Below are 22,122 nucleotides of genomic sequence, written 5' to 3' on the forward strand. Positions count from 1 at the left end.
GAGCGGCAGCCAAAGCTGGCCAGGTTTCCACTCCCAGGCGGGGGTGAGCAAGTTTGTGCTTAGAAGCAGATGACTTAAACATCCCTGGCTCTCTGTGACTCTTCAGCTCAGTCTAAAATTATAAGCATGATACAGATCTCTTACAATGACTAGTAAGAATTTTGTCAATGCCACCTCTGTATGCAATAGCAGACTGCCTGCCAAATACCCTTCTTAAACTTAGTTTTTGGATTTTATTTTGCTGAGTTTCATGGATCACATACTGGAGAGTACACATGTACACACACAGACAACTCCCATTGCTGCCACAGACACTCATTAGATGAAGTTTCCAGTGCAACCAACTGAAGACGTCAATTCTTATCAGAGGTTGGCCGGCTTTACCACCAAAGCAGATATAGCATATCTGAACACACTTTCTTTTGCCCCTATAGTTCCTGAAGGAGGCATGTAATTGTTAATTAGATTTTCAAGCTAGAAAGTTTTACACCTGGCCTTTTTATATTTGTATTTATACCCCCTTCTTGGAAAAAAATTTGCATTCCCAGTTACATTATTTTGTTTACTACAACCAGTTCCTCACCTCATTCCTGAACTAAGTTCAATACCAAAGAGAATAACCTCATCTCAGGAAGAAAACTGTCACTACTCAGATGTGGTTGAATATCTCGGTCCACAGTACATGGGCCACATACCACGTACTGTGCATATAAGTAGCCATGTAATCATGAAAGTAACTAAATTCATACTTTTTTTTTTTTTACTATTAAATGCTCTTCATTGAATATATTTTCTGGTAATTTCTTAATTCAGCCATTCTCTTTGATATGTCCAGGGTGTATGCTTAGCCGCTCACACAGAGTTGTGTCTGACTCTTTGCAACCCTTTGAAGCCTGGCATAGACTGTAGCCTGCCAGGCTCCTCTGTCCATGGAATTTTCCCAGCAAGAGTACTGGAGTGAGTTGCCATTTCCTCCTCCAAAGGATCCTCCCAACCCAAGGATCAAACCTGCGTCTTCTGCATTGGCAGGTGGATTCTTTACTGCTGAGCCATACAGAAAGCCCAGTTCCTGGGAAGTATGGACAAAAAGAATCTTAGCACTTACATAATTATGAGAAGAGATATACTAAAAAGGTAAGAACATGGTAAATAATCTTAAGAAAACATGAGAAAATGTGAGAGTTGTGTCTTTGATAACAAAAGCAAGAGTCTTGCTATGGACTAAATATTTCTATACCCCTTCAAATTCATGTGTTGAATCCTAATCCCAAATTATATAGAATTAGGAGGTGAGTCTTTTGGGATGATTAGCTCATGAAGGTGGACTCTTGTGGCATTAGCAGGTTTATCTTTCCACTAGGTGAGATTACAATGAGAAGATGGTAGTCTACAGTGCATGAAGCCAACCCTCACCTAACACCAAATCCCCTGGAACCTTGATCTTAGACTTCCCAGACTCCAGAACTGTGAGAAATCAATGTTTATTGTTTAAGAGAACTAGTCTATGGTATTTTTTTTTTATAACAGCCTAGATGGACTAAGACAATACCTTGATATCTGTGCAAATGTAATAGTAATTTAAACCAGCTGAATGATAACCATCCTTCCAGAAATTATCAGAACAAAGTTATGATGCTTTTTTTAAAAGATAAAAAGCATAGTAATTTAAATGACTACCTTTGGACACCCTTAATAGTAACAACTGTACCTAAAAGAACCCCAAGTTCAGTTCTAAAAAAGATGACAAACTGGGCATATTAAAGATATTTAGGCAGCAGATTTATGTCAGTTGTGGTTTTAGGATTTATGGCCCTATTTTTATGGTGCAGAAATTCATTTATTTATTGAATACTTATTCTTTGCCAGATGCTGCCATGGTTTTGCTTTATTTAAACAAAAATAGGACAAAATCCATGTCCTAAAAAGCACCTTAAAAATTATGCTATTTTATTATTCCCTTCCTGCCTTGAGACATGATTAGATCCTGTAAAAAACTGAACAGATTTTGAAAAAATTTTAAGTAATATCATAAGAAAAAATAAGTTTTGAAGAAAATATTACTATTCTATAAATCATTGTTATTTTCACACTTGTTGTTATGGCTAAAAATTCTAACAAAAATAAATCTGTTTAATTTAATATAATTTAGACTTTTTAAAGGTCATTTTCTCCCAAAGCATCCCCCAAAATTCTACACAGGCTAATCCCGCTCTCCTTCTCTTTTCCCCCCCTCCCTTTTCCTCCCCCATGTGTCTCCCTGTCTCTCTTTTCCCTTTCTCTCTCTTTTTATTTCCAGCTTTCTCCCTCCCTTCCTCTCTCCCTTCCTCCCTCTTTCTCTCTCTATATCAGATTTTTTTTCTTCCACAGTCTGTAGAAATGCTGACTTTTATAATGAGTAGCAGACTAATCAGTGATGAGAGAAGGCAGAAACAGATTTCATAGCAGAGGAAAACAAACCCATCACAGTTGTAAATGAATGGAGAAGATAAGAGTGAATAATACCCAACGATGAAAGCAGAAAAGAAGATAATGTCAGTTGGAAAGCAAAATTTTACCAAACGTTCATTTGATCTTAAGCAGCACTAACTGAACTCTAGTGCACAAAGTATGTATCCCAAGAAACATTGGAGCTGCAGAATGTAAGCAGTTGCTAAGCAGAAACATCAAACAAACACCAGTCTTGGAGGGATGATTCCCCCTGTGATATGTAAGTTAATGAAATGATGTTTATAGAAGACTGCTCAAGATCTTTAATTTTCTAGTTCAAGTTACATATTATAACTAACTTTCCATGAGGAGTATGTAATTTTCAACATTTATGAAATGTGCTTGACTATGGAAATATTTTCTTGAAGAAATACCTTCCCAAAGTTTCCAGGAAACCCGAATTCAGGTGTTGAGAGGCTAAAGGAAATGAAGTATGTAAAGCACCCATTGCAACATCTGGCACAGAGCAGGCACCCACTGAAAGGGGCTGGTGGTCACGGCCATAATGGAGGGACTGTCTCCAGTATTGCTGTGCAAGGACAGGCATAGATTTTATGATGGCCAGCCCACCCCAAACACATATAAAAGTGTTTCTTAAAACAGGAGGGATCAGAGTGGGGGAGGAAATGAGCAGATTTTGTGTGCCACGATATTCTAAGCATGCCAAAACATTGTCATTTAATCATTACTCCCACACTATGAAGTCAATTTATTATGCCCATTTTATAGATAAAGAAACTGAGTTTCAGAGTGTGCTAAAAGTTCCACAGTGAGTAAATGATAGACTTCCCTGAACTCAGAACTGTTTTTCCTTTGTCTGATCACATGAATTCCTTAAGTACACTCTTGATTATATACCACACAGAGGGTTTTGTTGTTGTTGTTGTTTGGTATTTGCCTTATATTACACCAAATGGAATAGTGCAAAGATCATAGCTCCAGAGAATAAAGCAGAGCTGAGGGTGAAACTCATTTCTGCTGTTTACTTAATGTTACATTGGGCCTCAATTATTTATTATAAAATAGAAATCTTCCCTCTTCCCTTCTCTTCCAAGTAATAGCAGTGATGTTTGAGCAGATGAAGGGAAGAGTGAAAAGAAATAACGTTGAGGGGCTAAGCACAATGATGGAGGATATTCTAGGTCATGGGAGGAAGACTGAGTTTTACATTAAATATAAAGGGAAACATTGCAGGATTTTGAAAGCAAGGGAAGAATGTGATCAGATTATCACTGAGAATTTCCCCTTTGCTGCTCTGTGTGGAGTGAGGGGTAGGAGGCAGCTATAGGGGGAGAGGGTGAGGCACAGAAGTAAAAGTGGAGAAATCAGTCAAAGGCTTATGTTGTTCATGGAAGCAAGAGACAGGGGAGGCCTGAACTAAGAACGTGGCCATGGACATGAAATAAAGAAGAGTCTCAGAAATATTTTCAAAGTAGCATCCATAAGGCTTACTAATATACATGATCTCTAGTTTATCAGAAAGGAAGGACGCTTAGATATTGGCTTGAATAACTTGCTAAAGTGCAGTGTTTTTAATATGAAAGTAGAAGAACAGGAGTTTGAGAAGATGAACATGGAATGGGGAAAGCCCAGAATTCCACTCTGGATCTGTTAAGTTGCAGAATTGAAGACACGTCCAAGGGGAGACATGAGAAGACACTGGGACATGAAACCACGAAGCTCAAGAGATGTGGCCTCCAGTGGAAACGTGGGCTTCGTCAGAACAAGAGAGCTCACACCCTTGGGAGCTGGTGAGATCACTCGGGGACAAAGGTGAGAGATGAAAAGATGACACAAATCTTGAGGTGCTCCAAATGAGACAACTGGAGAAGGAGCCAGTCAAGATTATGAAACAATAATGAACTGAGGAAAGAAGGAAAGCAGGAGAGTGTTTCAAAACCAAGAGAGTAAAGTCCTAAGTGACAGGTACAGGGCATAAAAAGTAGCAAATCAATGAAGGTGTTAAATGAAGGATATTTTGAAATAGTGACTCTCTTCCTCTCAGGTGGGATGGAGAGTTCAGGTGATACTGAGGAAGAGACACTTCCTCAATGGTAAATGGATGCAAGTATGGGTTAGTTTAGACCTGAGAAGGTGAGAAAGTCTATTTTTGATGATGGCAATTTTCCCAGAGAAGCATGTAACTCTTAGATCAAATCTCAGATACATGGAAACAAGGGCAAAAATTCAATATGCACAAGTCTCTGTAACATGGTACCCTGCAAAGTGAGGACTGTCTGCATAAATGTATAAATGGGTATGGAGGCAACAGAGATTGTAAAATTTCAAAGCACACTATAGCATAAGGCCAAATGAGCTTTCTGTCAAAGCTGAGCCTGTACAGTACTTGACTGAACAAAAGAATGTACTGTTAGCTGCTTGAAGGGTAGCCTTCCTTAAAGGGAAAAATGGCCCAGAGGAAAGAGGAAGTGTCGACAGGGAATGAATGAGAGATTTCCTCCCACTCATTCCTCTTTCTTTCTATTGTTAACATTGACTTTGCTCAAGGCCATTATCACACTCACAGTGGAACGACAGCCTAGGGACTCTGAACCTCAAGATAAGTAGCAAAGACACAGAAGGGCACACTGATTTTATAGACTGACCCTGACCTTAGTCTCTTAAGTTGATTGTACCTAATGACTGGAATGGTATAGCAAGGATTCAGTTGAGATGCCTACTGAAAAAATCAACCTCCAAGGTGACAGAAGACATAGTTTGAGATCCTCATGAGCAAAGGTCCACTGGTACTGCAACTGTGAAACTGTGAAAAGCTTATGTGTGCTCAGAATATGCTAATTCTAAACTAATATGCACATCACGTTTCACACACTCAAGTTTCACACACTCAATCACACATAGCTTCATTAAGCTGAGGGAATGAGTATATTATAAAGTATTCATAGTTTCTTCCAATCTTCCCATAACTTGGAATTGACCTTCCCTTTAGTTCCCTAGGCTCTCGACTGTGTTTTAGGAAATACTCAGGAAGCCCAGGGGTACTGAGACTGCCCACTGTTCCACCTCCAACATCACAGCCAGCTCCCCCTTCTCTAATCTCAGTTACTCCTGGTGTCTGGATCCCATGCTTTCCTCCCACACTGAAGAGGTAGCTCTCAAAATTGGATGGAAAAAAAACCACCAACAAGGAGATACAATTGCCTATCTATTCAGATCAGATCAGATCAGATCAGTCACTCAATCCTGTCCAACTCTTTGCGACCCCATGAATCGCAGCACGCCAGGCCTCCCTGTCCATCACCAACTCCCGGAGTTCACTGAGACTCATGTCCATCGAGTCAGCGATGCTATCCAGCCATCTCATCCTCTGTCGTCCCCTTCTCCTCTTGCCCCCAATCCCTCCCAGCATCAGAGTCTTTTCCAATGAGCCAACTCTTCGCATGAGGTGGCAAAAGTACTGGAGTTTCAGCTTTAGCATCATTCCTTCCAAAGAAATCCCAGGGCTAATCTCCTTCAGAATGGACTGGTTGGATCTCCTTGCAGTCCAAGGGACTCTCAAGAGTCTTCTCCAACACCACAGTTCAAAAGCATCAATCTTCGGCGCTCAGCCTTCTTCACAGTCCAACTCTCACATCCATACATGACCACAGGAAAAACCATAGCCTTGACTAGACGAACCTTTGTTGGCAAAGTAATGTCTCTGCTTTTGAATATGCTATCTAGGTTGCTCATACCTTTCCTTCCAAGGAGTAAGCGTCTTTTAATTTCATGGCTGCAGTCACCATCCGTAGTGATTTTGGAGCCTAGAAAAATAAAATCTGACGCTGTTTCCCCATCTATTTCCCATGAAGTGATGGGACCGGATGCCATGATCTTCATTTTCTGAATGTTAGAACGGTGAAAATCCAAAACACTAACAGCATCAAATGCTGACATCAATGTGGAGCAACAGGAACTCCTATTCATTGCTGGTGGGACTGCAAAATGGTACAGCCACATTGGAAGACAAGTTGGTGGTTTTTCAAACAAAATTAAACATACTCATTATATGATTCAGCAACTGTGCTTCTTGGTACTTAGCCAAATAAATTGAAAATTTATTTCCACATAAAAACCTTCACACAGATGTTTTATAGCAGCTTTTTTTTTTTTCAGAATTGCTGAAAATGGGAAGTAAATAAGATGCCCTTCAGTAGGTGAATGGATCAACTGGTACATCCAGACAAAGGAATTCAAAGGTAAAGAAAAATGAGCCATCAAACCAAGAAAATAAATGGAAGTATATGAAATGCATTTTACTAGGAGAAAGAAGCTAAACTGAAAAGACTACCCACTGTATAATTTCAACTATAAGACATTCTCACATCTCCCGCATTGGCAGGCAGTTTCTTTATCACTAGCACCACCTGGGAGGCCCATAAGAGATTCTAGAAAACCATGGAGACAGTAAAAAAAGATGAGTCAGAGAGGAAGGAGGAATGAATGGGCAAGTACAGGGGATTTTTAGGCCAGTGAAACATTCTGTATGATACTACAAAGGTGGGTACATATCTTTATATTGGGTTGACCAAAACTTCATTTGGGTTTTTCCAAAGGATATCAATACATTTGTCAAAACCTATAGAATGTATGACACCAAGAATGAACCCTAATGTAAATTATGGGCTTTCAGTGACTATGACACATCAGTGTGGGTTCACTGACTGTAACAAGTGCACCACTCTTGTGGAAGAATCGACAGTGGGAGAGCCCGTGCCTATGTGAGGTAGGAAGTATATGAGAATTCTGTGTACTTTCTGCTCAATTTAGAACCTAAAACTTCTCTAAAAAAATACAGTCTGTTTTTAAAAATGGATGGAAAGCTATCCTTTCAGTAAGTATTCATCAGGTTAGCCAAAAAATCCTAGATCTTTCCTATATGTAGGGCATGCTGTGTCCAGTCTAGAACATCTTATTTAATTTTCTATTTAGCTGAGTAAAAGGAAGAATCTTAAAACTTTATTCTTTAGTGACACTAATTCCCCGTGGAGACTGTATACTTCTCTCCCTACCAACCCCACCCCATACAGTCCCAGTTCCAATAGGTTATGTGCATTCATACATACTTCAAGAATAATTCATATTCTGGACAGCAGAGCAATTATAATCCATTGGTTTTATATTTTTATAATCTCTAAATTTAAAAAAAAAAAACCACAGGTGAAGAGAAGAACAAAGTTTATTATTTAAGACTGTCTTTATTTTGAGAAAGTGACTTCAACAGGCCATAGTGGGCCTGAATTCAGACAGAACAAGCCCAAATTCCATCCTTCACTGCCATGCTAAACAGGAAGGGACGCATAAAACTGTCAGGCCATTTCACTGAAAGGTCTGTATTGGAGTTTAAAAAAAAGAAGAAGAAACATTTCCAGTAGTCATCTGGAAGGTTTTATTTCATTTGTTTGCCTTATAAAGTCGTGCTTGGTCATCTTATTAAAAGACAACCTTGCTATAGAAAACACAAGCTTGCTCCCTGAAATTATGCATCAGCAAATATTGATTTGCACCAGACTGGACCTTGATTTCAGAAAGGCAAAGCACTGGCCCAAAGAGTCCCATTGATTCAGGATAGAAGAACTGTGTCTTCTGTCTGTTTTGACTCTCCAGGATTTCCCTAACTTTCCCCTCATCAAAAATATATCAGTCTGCGGACTGAGGTGTTGGGTGACTGTGCCAGGAGTGTTGGGCAGGGATGGAGGACTCTTTGCACTGCCCAGCAAAGTCCTGCCTGCCCAGTTGCTGGCAACCTGGCCTCGCTTTCCTCTCTAGCCACGACTCTGGCTTCAGGCTAACTTCTTTACTGAGCTTTCACTCAAAGGCCTTTTTACCAGTCCCAGAATCAGACAGACCTTCACAAATATGGCAGAATCAAGGTGGTTTCCAGTTTGGGAATGCATTAACTACTTATCCGCAGGAGAGCTTGATGAAATACAGTTGACCCCTCAGGCTTTATATTTTATTTTAGTTTAGTTTGCCTTAAGGAAAATAAACAGGCAGGTATATTGCAGGCAGTTAGTACTATGATATGGGAATGCCACAAGGCATCATGAAACATCTTCACTCAAATAATTCTTGGGGGCTGAAATGGCCAGTCAGGTAAGTCTTTGTTGAGAAGCAATGATTAAACTGAGACTTGAAAGATGGGAAGCATTTAATAAATAAGGGTAAAATAGGTAAGGTAGAAGATGGAAAATGCTTGGAGGAATCTTACTGTAGCCATTCAACATCTCAGGAACTCAGAGAGATGAAGTCACTTTCTTAGGACTACATAATCGTTGACTAGCAGAAGTGGGATTCAAACTGTCCACAGAAGGGACCGCAAGACCGAGGTTCAAATCTTAATACTTCACACCATAAGACTTGCTCCCCTCATTTTTGAAGTGGTAATAAGCTAAATGCTTACTGTAAATTGAGAATCGATCAATGGATACTATTAATTTGATCATTTCTATTTACTTCAATGGATTGTAAGCTCTGAATCTGCAGGCAGTTTGTCCACCTTGCTCAGTGATATATCTTGAGGGCTATACCCAAGGCTTGGCATGTGACAGAGGATTCTCATGTATGGAGAAAGTATTGAGAGAATGAAATAAAAGAACATATGTAAAGTTCAGGGACAATACCAGCAGTTTCTTAGCAAATGTTAGCTCTCCTTACCTAACACCAGGTCAATAAGACAATGCCTTTTAGCCAGATAATTCTATTGCTATTTGGAAATATGTTTGAATACTTCTATAAGTCATTTGGTATTGGAATCCAGTTCTAATACTGCACTTAATGGCTAGTAGTTGTCTAATGTATGGTCTTGCCAGGTGGTGCAAGTGATGAAGAATCCACCTGCCAATGCAGGAGACAAAAGAGACACGGGTAAAATCCTTGGGTCCAGAAAATGCCCTGGAGGAAGAAAGGGCAACCCACTCCAGTATTCTTGCCTGGAAAATTCCATGGACCAAGGAGTCTGGGAGGCTATAGTTCTGGGGTTCACAAAGAGTCAGATACAACTGAGCACGAAGGTCAAGCATGATCTACAACTCCAGGCAGTAGCACCATCTCCTACTACAGATAGTAATAAGAAGGAGACATGGTGTATCAAGACGAAAGGTCACCCTACCTATTCCCAGGACTTCCCAGTTGTCCTCAGGGGAAAATAGCTAATAACAAAGGCTGTAAGTCATTCTGAGGTTCTAATATCTTAAGTTCAGTCACTCAGTCATGTCTGAATATTTGCGACCCCATGGACTGCAGCATACCAGGCTTCTCTGCCCATCACCAACTCCTGGAGCTTGCTCAAACTCATGTCATCCAGTCAGTGATGCCAGCCAACCATCTCATCCTCTGTTGTTCCCTTCACCTTCTGCCTTTAATCTTTCCCAGCATCAGCATCTTTTCCAATGAGTCATTTCTTCATCAAGTGGCCAAAGAATTGGAGCTTAAGCTTCAGCATGAGTCTTCCAATGAATATTCAGGACTGATTTCCTTTAGGATTGACTGGTTTGATCTCCTTGAAGACCAAGGAACTCTCAAGAGTCTTCTGCAAAACTACATTTCACAAGCGTCCGTTTTTCAGGCTCAGCAGTCCTTATGGTCCAGCTCTCATGTCCATACATGACTACTGGAAAATCCATAGCTTTGCCTATACAACCTTTGTCGCTAAAGTAATATCTCTGCTTTTTAATATGCTGTCTAGGTCGACTTCACTTTCACTTTTCACTTTCATGCATTGGAGAAGGAAATGGCAACCCACTCCAGTGTTCTTGTCTGGAGAATCACAGGGACGGGGGAGCCTGGTGGGCTGCCGTCTATGGGGTCCCACAGAGTCGGACACGACTGATGCGACTTAGCAGCAGCAGCGGCAGGTTTGTCATACCTTTTCTTCCAAGAAGAGAGTGTCTTTTAACTTCATGGTTGCAGTCAACATCTAAAGTGATTTTGGAGCCCCCAAAAATAAAGTCTGTCAGTGTTTCCATTGTTTCTCTATTTGCCATGAAGTGATAGGGCCAGATGCCACGATCTTCATTTTTTGAAAGTTGAGTTTTAAGCCAACTTTTTCCCTCTCCTCTTTCACTTTCATCAAGAGGCTCTTTAGTTCCTCTTCACTTTCTGCCATAATGGTGGTACCATCTGCATATCTGAGGTTATTGATATTTTTCCCGATAATCTTGATGAAACACAATCTTCCAGCTTGTGTTTCATGCAGCCTGGCATTTTGCATGATGTACTCTGCATAGAATTAAATAAACAGGATGAAAATGTACAGTCTTGATGCATTCCTTTCCCAATGTTGAACCAGTCTGTTGTTCCATGTCCGGTTCTAACTGTTACTTCTTGACCTGCATACAGGTTTCTCAAAAGATAGGTCAGGTGGTCTGGTATCCCCATCTCTTTTAAGAATTATCCACAGTTTGCTGTGATCCACACAGTCAAAGGCTTTAGCATAATCAATAAAGCAGAAGTTCACAGTTCATATGCTATTGAAGCCTTGCTTGGAGAATTTTGAGCTAGCATGTGAGATAAGTGCAATTGTGTGGCAGGTTGAACATTCTTTGGCGTGCCCTTTTTTGGGATTGGAATGAAAACTGACCTTTTTCAGCCCTGCAGCCACTGATGAGTTTTTCTAATTTTCTGGCATATTGAGTGCAGCACTTTCACACCATCATCTTTTAGGATTTGAAATAGTTCAACTGGAATTCCATCACCTCCACTAGCTTTGTTTGTAGTGCTGCTTCCTAAGGCTCACTTGACTTTGCACTCCAGATGTCTGGCTCTAGGTGAGTGATCACACCATCATGGTTATCTGGGTCATTGAGAATCTTTTTTGTATAGTTCTTCTGTGCATTCTTGCCACTTCTTAATATCTTCTGCTTCTGTTAGGTCCATACCAGTTCTGTCCTCTATTGTGCCCATCTTTGCATGAAATGTTCCCTTGGTATATCTAATTATCTTGAAGAGATCTCTAGTCTTTCCCATTCTATTGTTTTCCTCTATTTCTTTGTACTGATTACTGAGAAAGGCTTTCTTACTTCTCCTTGCTATTTTTTTTTTTTTTGGAACTCTGCATTCAGATGGGTATATTTTTCCCTTTCTCCTTTGCCTTTTGCTTCTCTTCTTTTCTCAGCTATTTGTAAGGCCTCCTTAGACAATCATTTTGCCTTTTTGCATTTCCTATTCTTGGGGGTAGTTTTGATCACTGCCTCCCATATAATGTTACGAACTTCTGTCCATAGTTCTTTTGGCACTCTGTCTGTCAGATCTAATCCCTTGAATCTATTTGTCACTTCCACAGTATAACTTTAAGAAATTTGATTTAGTTCATACCTAAATGATCTAGTGGTTTTCCCTAGTTTCTTCATTTTAAGTCTGAATTTTACTCTTGTGATGCTTTTATTTTCCTGTAAGAAATGTGCATTTCTATGACTTTCTCCTGGTATTTTGAGTCTTTCTTAGACATAGATTTCAGCTTCTCAATGGCTGTCTGTGGTGGGAGCCGAGAATCCCCAGAAGACTCTTGGACTCCTCTGGGCATTGTTCAAGAGACCCAGTGCAGTTGGGGAGCAAGGGAATGAACTTCTCATAAGGAGCCTCCTGAGATGGTCACAGCCATCATATCAGGAAGCAATTCTGACCACTCTTACAGAGAAGAAGTGGTTGAAAGTTTGGGATTTGCTAAATTTCCCCTCTAACACTTGCCATGAATCCCCATGATAACGACTGGAGGCTTAGCCTGACCCTGAACGCTGATGCAGTCATCAGCTTCAAGAAGAGGGCCACACTGAGGAAAATACAGGGAACTCTATCAATACTCTATCAATGACCTCCATGTTTAAAGCATCTTAAAAAAGAGTCAGAGAGGCAGAAAACAGACTTATGGTTATCAAAGGATAGGGCAAGGAGGGATAAATTGGGATTTAGGATTGACACATACACACTACTATATATAAAACAGAGAATCAACAAGGACTTACTGTACAGCACAGGGAAATCTACTCAGTATTCTGTAATGACGTACATGGGAAAAGAATCTAAAAAAGTGAGAAAAGTATCAAAATTTCTTAAGAATCTAAAAATAAAGTTATTATATGATCAAGTGATCCCACTCTCAGGCATATATCTAGAGAAAACTAATTCAAAAAGATACATTCACCCTAATGGTCACAGCAGCATTATTTTCAATAGCCAAGAAATGGAAGCAACCTAAATGTGCATCAACAGAGGAAAAGATTAAGATGACGTGGTATATATATAAAATGGAATACCACTCAGCCATAAAAAAGAATGAACTAACGCCATTTGTAGCAACACAAGTGGGCCTAGAGATTATGATACTAAGTGAAGAAAATCAGACATATAAAGACAGATATCATATAATATCACTTGTATATGGAATCTAAAATATGACACAAATGAATTTACCTACAAAACAGAAATAGACTCACAGACATAGAAAAGTTTACTAAAGGGGAAAGGGAAGGAGGGATAAATTAGAAGTATGGGGTTTAAGTATGCATACTATTATATATAAAATAGATAATCAACAAGGACCCACTGCAAAGCATAAGGGACTATATTCAGTATCTTGTAATAACCTATAATGTAAAAGAATATATATATATATATATATACATATATATATATACATATATATATATATATATATATATATATATATATATGCACTGAGTCACTTTGCTGTACTAACAGAACATTGCAAATCAACTAAGTTCAATAAAAAAAAATTTTTTTAAGTGCATCAAGTATCACTTCCCCTCAACTTTCTTTTAACAATCAGAAACATGTTAGGGAGCTTCAGAGAGACACAGCAAGCAAATTAACACGTTAATGAAATTTCTGAGAATAATTCTCATGATCATTCTAGAGGACCCACATGATCTGATTCCAGCCAGGTTACCTGGTGTTGAATCCCATGACAATCAACTTTAGTAACAAAGACACTATTTCATTAGGACTCTATTCTGTGCCCATCCACCCCCAATTTAATCCACGTAGGACAAGGTCTACCACAAACTGGAAGTGCTAATATAAGTACTCATGTTATATTAGTTATTATTAAATATATTAAATGTTTTATTATAGAAGTAATAAAATTCCTGGCAACAATCATTTTTTAAGAATATGAAAGTGTCAGTCACTCAGTCATGCCTGACTCTTCATGACCCCATGGACTCTAGCCCACCAGGCTCCTCTGCCCATGTGATTCTCCAGGCAAGAATACTGGAGAGGGTAGCCAGTCCCTTCTCCAGGGGATCTTCCTGACCGAGGGATCAAACCCAGGTATCCTGCACAGCAGGCAGATTCTTTACCATCTGAGCCTCCAGGAAATCCTTTTAAGAATATATAGATGACTAGTGCAAGTTCAAGGCATGAATCAGGGCATTTAAGTTGGTGCTCTGGGACAACCATGGGGTGTGGAGGGAGGTGGGAGGGGGGTTTAGGATGGGTGTACACATGTACACCCATGGCTGACTCATGTTGATGTGTGGTAAAAACCACCACAATATTGTAATTAGCCTCCAATTAAAATAAATAAATTTATATTTTAAAAATTAAAAAAAATAGTCAATAAATTTTAAAAAATAAGTTAATTTTTAAAAAATACAGAGTTACAGTATTAACTGAAAAAAAAATGATATAATCATTAAATAAAATGAAGAAAAGTCTGGGCACTCCCTGGTGTCAAAGCTGCACTGCATGTGCTGAAGGGTGGTGCTCCCCTGGGGCCTGGTTTTCAGGGATGCAGATCAGATGCCCCCAAAGGTTAGGACCCTTGAGCCTGAAGCTTTCCACAAACTGTAACCATCTGTTGTTTGTTTCCTCTTGGGTGCCCCCTACATTCCAGTAGCACATTCAGGTAGAGTGAAAGTCTCTCAGTTGTATCCAACTCTTTGGGACCCCATGGATAAAGTCCATGGAATTTTCCAGGCCAGAATACTAGAGTGGGTAGCCGTTCTCTTCTCCAGGAGATCTTCCTGACTAAAGGATCAAACCCAGGTCTCCCACATTGCAGGTGGATTCTTTACCAGCTGAGTCACAAGGGAAGCCCACATTCAAGTAGAGGATAATCATAAACTGGACATTTGCTCTGAATACGGGAAAATGTGGACTGAAGAGTCAGCAGACACCTACAGGGCTCAGTTGGATGGAACCAGTTGCATTTAAGAGGCTGATTGGAAGGATTTTTTTTTTTTTTTTTTTTTTTTTTTTTTTTTTTTTTGCCAAAAAGTCATTTAAACAAATCTGTCATAGAAAGTTTGCAGGTTTGCTAATTAATGCTTGTCTCTTTTATTCCCAGATTAAATAACCTGCATAATATCACAAACACCTGGATGAGCAATAAGGGACAGTGTGGACTCCTGAATAAACTCCATATCAGAGTCACTTAAAATGGAGATGATTTGACTTAAATAAAAGTGGGTAAACACCTGTTCTGCCCACAGCCTAACCTTCTGTATGTACTAGAGATTCCAGTCACTTGTCTGTTAGGGTTCCTGCAGGCATCCCCCCACGTCTCCTGCACTAGGAGCTTCTTCTTCCCTCCTGGGTCACTGACATCAGCACTTTAATCTCTCCTCCCAACCCGTGATCTTAAGTCCCTCTCCAGCTCACTTCTCTGCTCCTCCTCATAGCAAATTTCTGTGAGTAGTATTCTATCTGCTCTCTTCCTGCTACCTCCAACTGTTCTCTCTCGAATCCATTCCCAAGCAGGTTTTTCTCTCTCTAGCTCAGCCCCGATGAAAGCAACCTAGTTAAATCCATTCCTGGGACCTCCGGACCACATTTACATGGTTGATCGCACCCTCCTTCTGGCAACACTGTGGCACTCACCTCTCTCCCCGCTGGCTCTCTTCCCCTTTGCTGGTCTTGCGTCTTCTCCTCTTGCTTCATTTTACTTCCTTCTCTTCACCAGGGTCCAGGCTGTATCTATGCTCATTCTCAGGTTAGCCTCATGGAGCCCTTGTTTTTAAATTCCATCTATCTATAAGGTGATGACATCCCAATTCAGATCTCTAGTTCCAATATTTGCTGAGTTTCTGACCCAGAGGGTAGGTACCCGACCTCTCTACTTGGATGGCCAACTGAAACTCTGCCCAGGGTCTTGTCTTCTCAGTAAACACGCCACCGTGCAGGCCCTCAGCTCAACACCCAGGGCTCTGTCTTACCACCTCACTATCTCCTTCCACACACATCCAATCCAGCTACAGTTCCTGCCAGCTCTGAGTGGCTTTCTCTTCTCTACCCAGAAAACACAAATTATATCATGTTAATTCCCTATTCTAGACACTCCAATGACTTCCCATCCATTATATTTGAAATAAAACCAAAACTCCTTTTTTTATAATGCATGTCTTTATATGTATGTGTGTTCAATTGTATCCAGTTTGCTGTGACCCCACAGACTGTAGTCCATCAGGCTCCTCTGTCCATGGAATTTTCCAGGCAAGAATATTGGAGTGGGTTGCCATGCTCTCCTCCAGGGGATCTTCCCAACCCAGAGATCAAACCTGAGTCTCTTGTGTCTCCTGCATTGGCAGGAAGATTTTTACCTGCCACCTGGTAGATTTTTAGGGCCACCTGGGAAACCCTCTTATGGAACCATAAAATACCTAGTCCCATTTATCTCTGCTTCCTTGGTGGCTCAGATGGTAAAGCGTATGCATGAAATGTGGGAGACCCGAGTTTGATCCCTGGGTCAGGAAGATCCCCTGGAGAAGGAAGTGGCAACCCTCTCCAGTATTCTTGCCTGGAGAATCCCATGGACAGAGGAGCCTGGTGGGCCACAGTCCATGGGGTTGCAAAGAGTCGGACATGACTGAGCAACTTCACTTTCCTTTCCCATTTCTCTCTCTAGCCTTCCACGTTATCCACTCTGTTTGGGCCCCCTCCACTCTAGTCACTCAAGCAGCAGTGCCATACTTTGGGCACACCATGCTCCGTCCTTCCTCACGGTCCTTGTAGCGGCCATTCTCTCTTTCAAGCGCTTCCTCCAGATTCCCTCAGGCCACTCACTGGCTCCATGGGCTCGGATGTCAGCTCCTCAAAAAGGACCTTCCCAGCCATCCTTTATAAAACAGCTCATTCTCTAGCCCTTTATTTTTCTTCACAGCTCTTATCACTGCCTGACATTATAGTCTAGATGTATTTATTAACATATCTATTATCATTCTTCCTAATGAGAATGTAATTTGACATGGCAGGAAAATAATCGTCTTGCTCAAGTTTGTATCCCTAATGATGAAAACAGTGACTCGCACATAACACACGCTCAATAAACAATATTTTGAATCAAATAATAGACAGTACATTTGGCTAGGAAAAGTATTAAGCATATATTTTCCTTATCATACTCTTAAGTCATTATCAAATCACTTTTATTTATTTATTGACCACACTGCCCAGAATGTGGGATCCTAATTCCCCAACCAGGGATCAAACCTATGTCCCCTGCCTTGGAAGCTCGGAGTCTTATCAACCGGACCATCAGGGAAGTCTCTCAAATTGATTTTAAAATAACTTAGATGGGAAGAGGAAATATTGTGGGAATGAACAAACAGGGAGAAAATGCTCTGGAGATATTTGTTCTAAAAAATACTAAATACATTTTTAAACCTATAGTAATTAACAACATGGTATCACTAAAAGCATATCACAAAGATAAACGGAATAACTGCAGTATCTATGCAGGAAGCCCTGGCATGTATAAAAGTTAATACATCATGAAGGAAACACCACAAGCCAAAAAATTAAAGATACTCTTTTAAAAGGTATTAGGCAAATCAGCGATTTTGGAAAACTCCAGTTAGGTCCTAATTCAGGATGATTCAATAAGAATGACAACAAAATGCTGGACTAACCAAAATACATATATATATATATATATATATATATATATATATATATATATATATTAGATGCAAATTATAAAAAGGCATGACAAAAATAGAAGTAAATATTTAATAGATCTTTGGGAGACAGAAATGCTTTCCAAAGCAAAATGTTTATAGAAAAAAATTCAATAACAGTGACCACATTAAACAAATAAAATAACAAAAATACTTTTGAATGCTAAGAAATATAAACAAATGGAAAAAGGCAATTCTCAAACTAGAAATAATCCAGAAAATATTTCTCAAAGACTAATAAACTTAATATTTTTAGAAAATACATCAACCACTTCTACAAATCAGTTACCTCATGAAGAAATTAAGGAAAAGAGCTTTTACTTTGCAGGGGTTGGTATCTGAAAAACATTTGGTAGACATTCAGAAAATCATACTTAATAAAAATTTAAAAGAAAACCACTAATCTTTTAATGGACAAAAATAAAATAACAAAAACAAGAGGTTATCAAGTAGTCTAATCAAACAAATAAATGTAGGTTAAAATCCTGGTTTATTTTTACTGGGCAACTAAAAAATACTCAATATTCAAAAACCATTTCAAATTGTTGATAAGAATATAAATTGATAGAACTTTTCTTGAAGATATTCAGCCCATACTATCCAAAGCACTCTACAGACTTAATGCCATCCCTATCAAAATTCTAGTGGAATTTTCTACACAAATAGAAAAAGCAATCATAAAATTTATTTGGAACTACAAATGGCAATGCACTCCAGTACTCTTGCCTGGAAGATCCCATGGCGGAGGAGCCTGGTAGGCTGCAGTTCATGGGGTCACTAAGAGTCGGACACGACTGAGCAACTTCACTTTCACTTTTCACTTTCATGCATTGGAGAAGGAAATGGCAACCCACTCCAGTGTTCTTGCCTGGAGAATCCCAGGGAGCGGGGATCCTGGTGGGCTGCCGTCTATGGGGTTGCCCAGAGTCGGACACGACCGAAGTGACTTAGCAGCACAAAAAAAAAAAAAAGAGTAGCCAAAGAAGAAAAGCAAGAAGAACAAAACTAGAGGCATCTCACTTCCTGGTTTCAAATTATGTTGCAAAGCTATAATGATTGAAACAGTATGGTACTGACATAAAAAGAGACATATAGACCAATGGAACAGAATAGATTCCAAATGTAAAACCACCTACAGAAAGTCAACTTAATCTTCTACAAGTGTACCAAGAACACACAAAGGAGAAAGATAGTCTCTTTAATAAATGGTCCTGGAAAAACTGAATACTCACATGCAAGAGAATGAAATTGAACCCTTATCTTACACTATACACAAAAATCAACTCAAAATGTTTTAAAGACTTAAATGTAAGACCTGAAACTGTAAAATTTTTTAAAGGAAACATTGGGAAAAACCTCCTTTACATTTGTCTTGACAATGACTTTTTGGATATGTATTACACCAAAGCATAGACAACAAAAGTAAAAATAAACAAGTTGGACAACATCAAATTAAAAAGCTCTGTACAGCAAAGGAAACAATCATGAAAATGTCAAAAAAACATGCTGAATGGGAGAAAATATTTGCAAACCATTTATTTGATAAAAAGGTAATGTGCAAGATATGTCAGAAACACATAATCTGATTTTAAAGTGGGAAAAACTTACACAGTGATGTATGCCAATTATTTCTCAATAAAACCAGGGGGAAATACATTTTAAAAATGGGCAAAGAACTTGAAGAAACAGTTTTCCAGACAAGATCTACAAATTAACAACAAGTATATGAAAAGCTGGGCTTCCCTAGTGGTTCAGACATTGAAGAATCTGCCTTCAATGCAAGAGACTCAAGTTCAATTCCTGGGTCGGGAAGATCCCCTGGAGAAGGGAATGGTTACCCACTCCAGTATTCTTGCCTGGAGAATTCCATGGACAGAGGAGCCTGGTGGCTCAACTTCACTAACTTTCAGAGAAATACAAATCAAAACCAAAATGAGATATCATCTCACACCTGTTTATTATCAATAAAACAAAAGATAACAAGTGTTGGCAAGGTTTTAGAGAAAAGGAAACCCTGGTACACTGCTGATGGGAAAATAAATCAGTATGCTTATTATGGAAAATAATATGGAAGTTTCTCAAGAAGTTAAAAATGGAACTACCATATAATCCAACAACAACCATATAATCCATTTCTTGATATTTAGCCAACTAAATTGAAATCAGGGTCTCAGAGAGACACCTGCACTCCTATGTTCATTGCAGTGTTATTCACAAATGACAACCTATAAAAATAAGCTAAATGTACATCAACATATAAATAGGTAAATAAAATACGGTGGTTGTTGTTGTTCAGTTGTTAAGTCACGTCTAAATCTTTGCAACTTTATGGACTGCAGTGTACCAGGCTTCTCTGTTCTCCACTATCTCTCAAGGTTTTCTCAAATTCATGTCCATTGAGTTGGTGATGCTATCTAACCATCTCATCGTTTGTAAAATGAATGTGAATTATAGAGATGAAAAAAAGTAAAAAGTGGGCAATCTTGAGCCAATGAGATGTGTTATCACAAGAATCTTAACACAGAAGGAAAATCAAATTCAAATCAAAGCTGGTACAGTATGTTAAACAGCAGCCTCTCCCTGGTCCCAAATATATACTCATATCCTAATCTTCAGAACCTGTGAATATGACTTGACTAGGAAAAAAGGATCTTTGCAGATGTAAGTTTAAGATCTCTAGATGAGATTACTCCAGACTTCCAGGTGACCCTAATTAAATGACCAGTGTCTTTATAAGAAAAATCAACAAAGCCAAAAACTGGTTCTTTGAAAGGATAAATAAAATTGACAAACCATTAGCCAAACTCATCAAGAAACAAAGGGAGAAAAATCAAATCAATAAAATTAGAAATGAAAATGGAGAGATCACAAGAGACAACACACAAATACAAAGGATCATAAGAGACTACTATCAGCAATTATATGCCAATAAAGTGGACAACATGGAAGAAATGGACAAATTCTTAGAAAAGTACAACTTTCCAAAACTGAACCAGGAAGAAATAGAAAATCTTAACAGACCCATCACAAGCACGGAAATTGAAACTGTAATCAGAAATCTTCCAGCAAACAAAAACCCAGGTCCAGACAGCTTCACAGATGAATTCTACCAAAAATTTAGAGAAGAGCTAACACCTATCCTGCTCAAACTCTTCCAGAAAATTGCAGAGGAAGGTAAACTTCCAAACTCATTCTATGAGGCCACCATCACCCTAATACCAAAACCTGACAAAGATCCCACAAAAAAAGAAAACTACAGGCCAATATCACTGATGAACATAGATGCAAAAATCCTTAACAAAATTCTAGCAATCAGAATCCAACAACACATTAAAAAGATCATACACCAGGACCAAGTGGGCTTTATCCCAGGGATACAAGGATTCTCCAATATCTGCAAATCAATCAATGTAATACACCACATTAACAAATTGAAAAATAAAAGCCATATGATTATCTCAATAGATGCAGAGAAAGCCTTTCACAAAATTCAACATCCATTTATGATCAAAACTCTCCAGAAAGCAGGAATAGAAGGAACATACCTCAACATAATCAAAGCTATATATGACAAACCCACAGCAAACATTATCCTCAATGGTGAAAAATTGAAAGCATTTCCTCTAAAGTCAGGAACAAGACAAGGGTGCCCACTTTCACCATTACTATTCAACATAGTTTTGGAAGTTTTGGCCACAGCAATCAGAGCAGAAAAAGAAATAAAAGGAATCCAAATTGGAAAAGAAGAAGTAAAACTCTCACTGTTTGCAGATGACATGATCCTCTACATAGAAAACCCTAAAGACTCCACCAGAAAATTACTAGAGCTAATCAATGAATGTAGTAAAGTTGCAGGATATAAAATCAACACACAGAAATCCCTTGCATTCCTATACTCTAATAATGAGAAAATAGAAAGAGAAATTAAGGAAACAATCCCATTCACCATTGCAACGAAAAGAATAAAATACTTAGGAATATATCTACCTAGAGAAACTAAAGACCTCTATATAGAAAACTATAAAACACTGGTGGAAGAAATCAAAGAGGACACTAACAGATGGAGAGATATACCATGTTCATGGATCGGAAGAATCAATATAGTGAAAATGAGTATACTACCCAAAGCAATCTACAGATTCAATGCAATCCCTATCAAGCTACCAACGGTATTTTTCACAGAGCTAAAACAAATAATTTCACAATTTGTATGGAAATACAAAAAACCTCAAATAGCCAAAGCGATCTTGAGAAAGAAGAATGGAACTGGAGGAATCAACCTACCTGACTTCAGACTCTACTACAAAGCCACAGTCATCAAGACAGTATGGTACTGAAACAAAGACAGAAATATAGATCAATGGAACAAAATAGAAAGCCCAAAGATAAACCCACACACCTATGGACACCTTATCTTTGACAAAGGAGGCAAGAATATACAATGGAGAAAAGACAATCTCTTTAACAAGTGGTGCTGGGAAAACTGGTCAACCACTTGTTAAAGAATGAAACTAGAACACTTTCTAACACCATACACAAAAATAAACTCAAAATGGATTAAAGATCTAAACATAAGACCAGAAACTATAAAACTCTTAGAGGAGAACATAGGCAAAACACTCTCTGACATAAATCACAGCGGGATCCTCTACGACCCACCTCCCAGAATATTGGAAATAAAAGCAAAAATAAACAAATGGTTTAAAAATAAAATAAAATT

This window comes from Bubalus kerabau, chromosome 9 (assembly GCF_029407905.1).
Source record: "Bubalus kerabau isolate K-KA32 ecotype Philippines breed swamp buffalo chromosome 9, PCC_UOA_SB_1v2, whole genome shotgun sequence".
Lineage (NCBI taxonomy): Eukaryota > Metazoa > Chordata > Mammalia > Artiodactyla > Bovidae > Bubalus > Bubalus kerabau.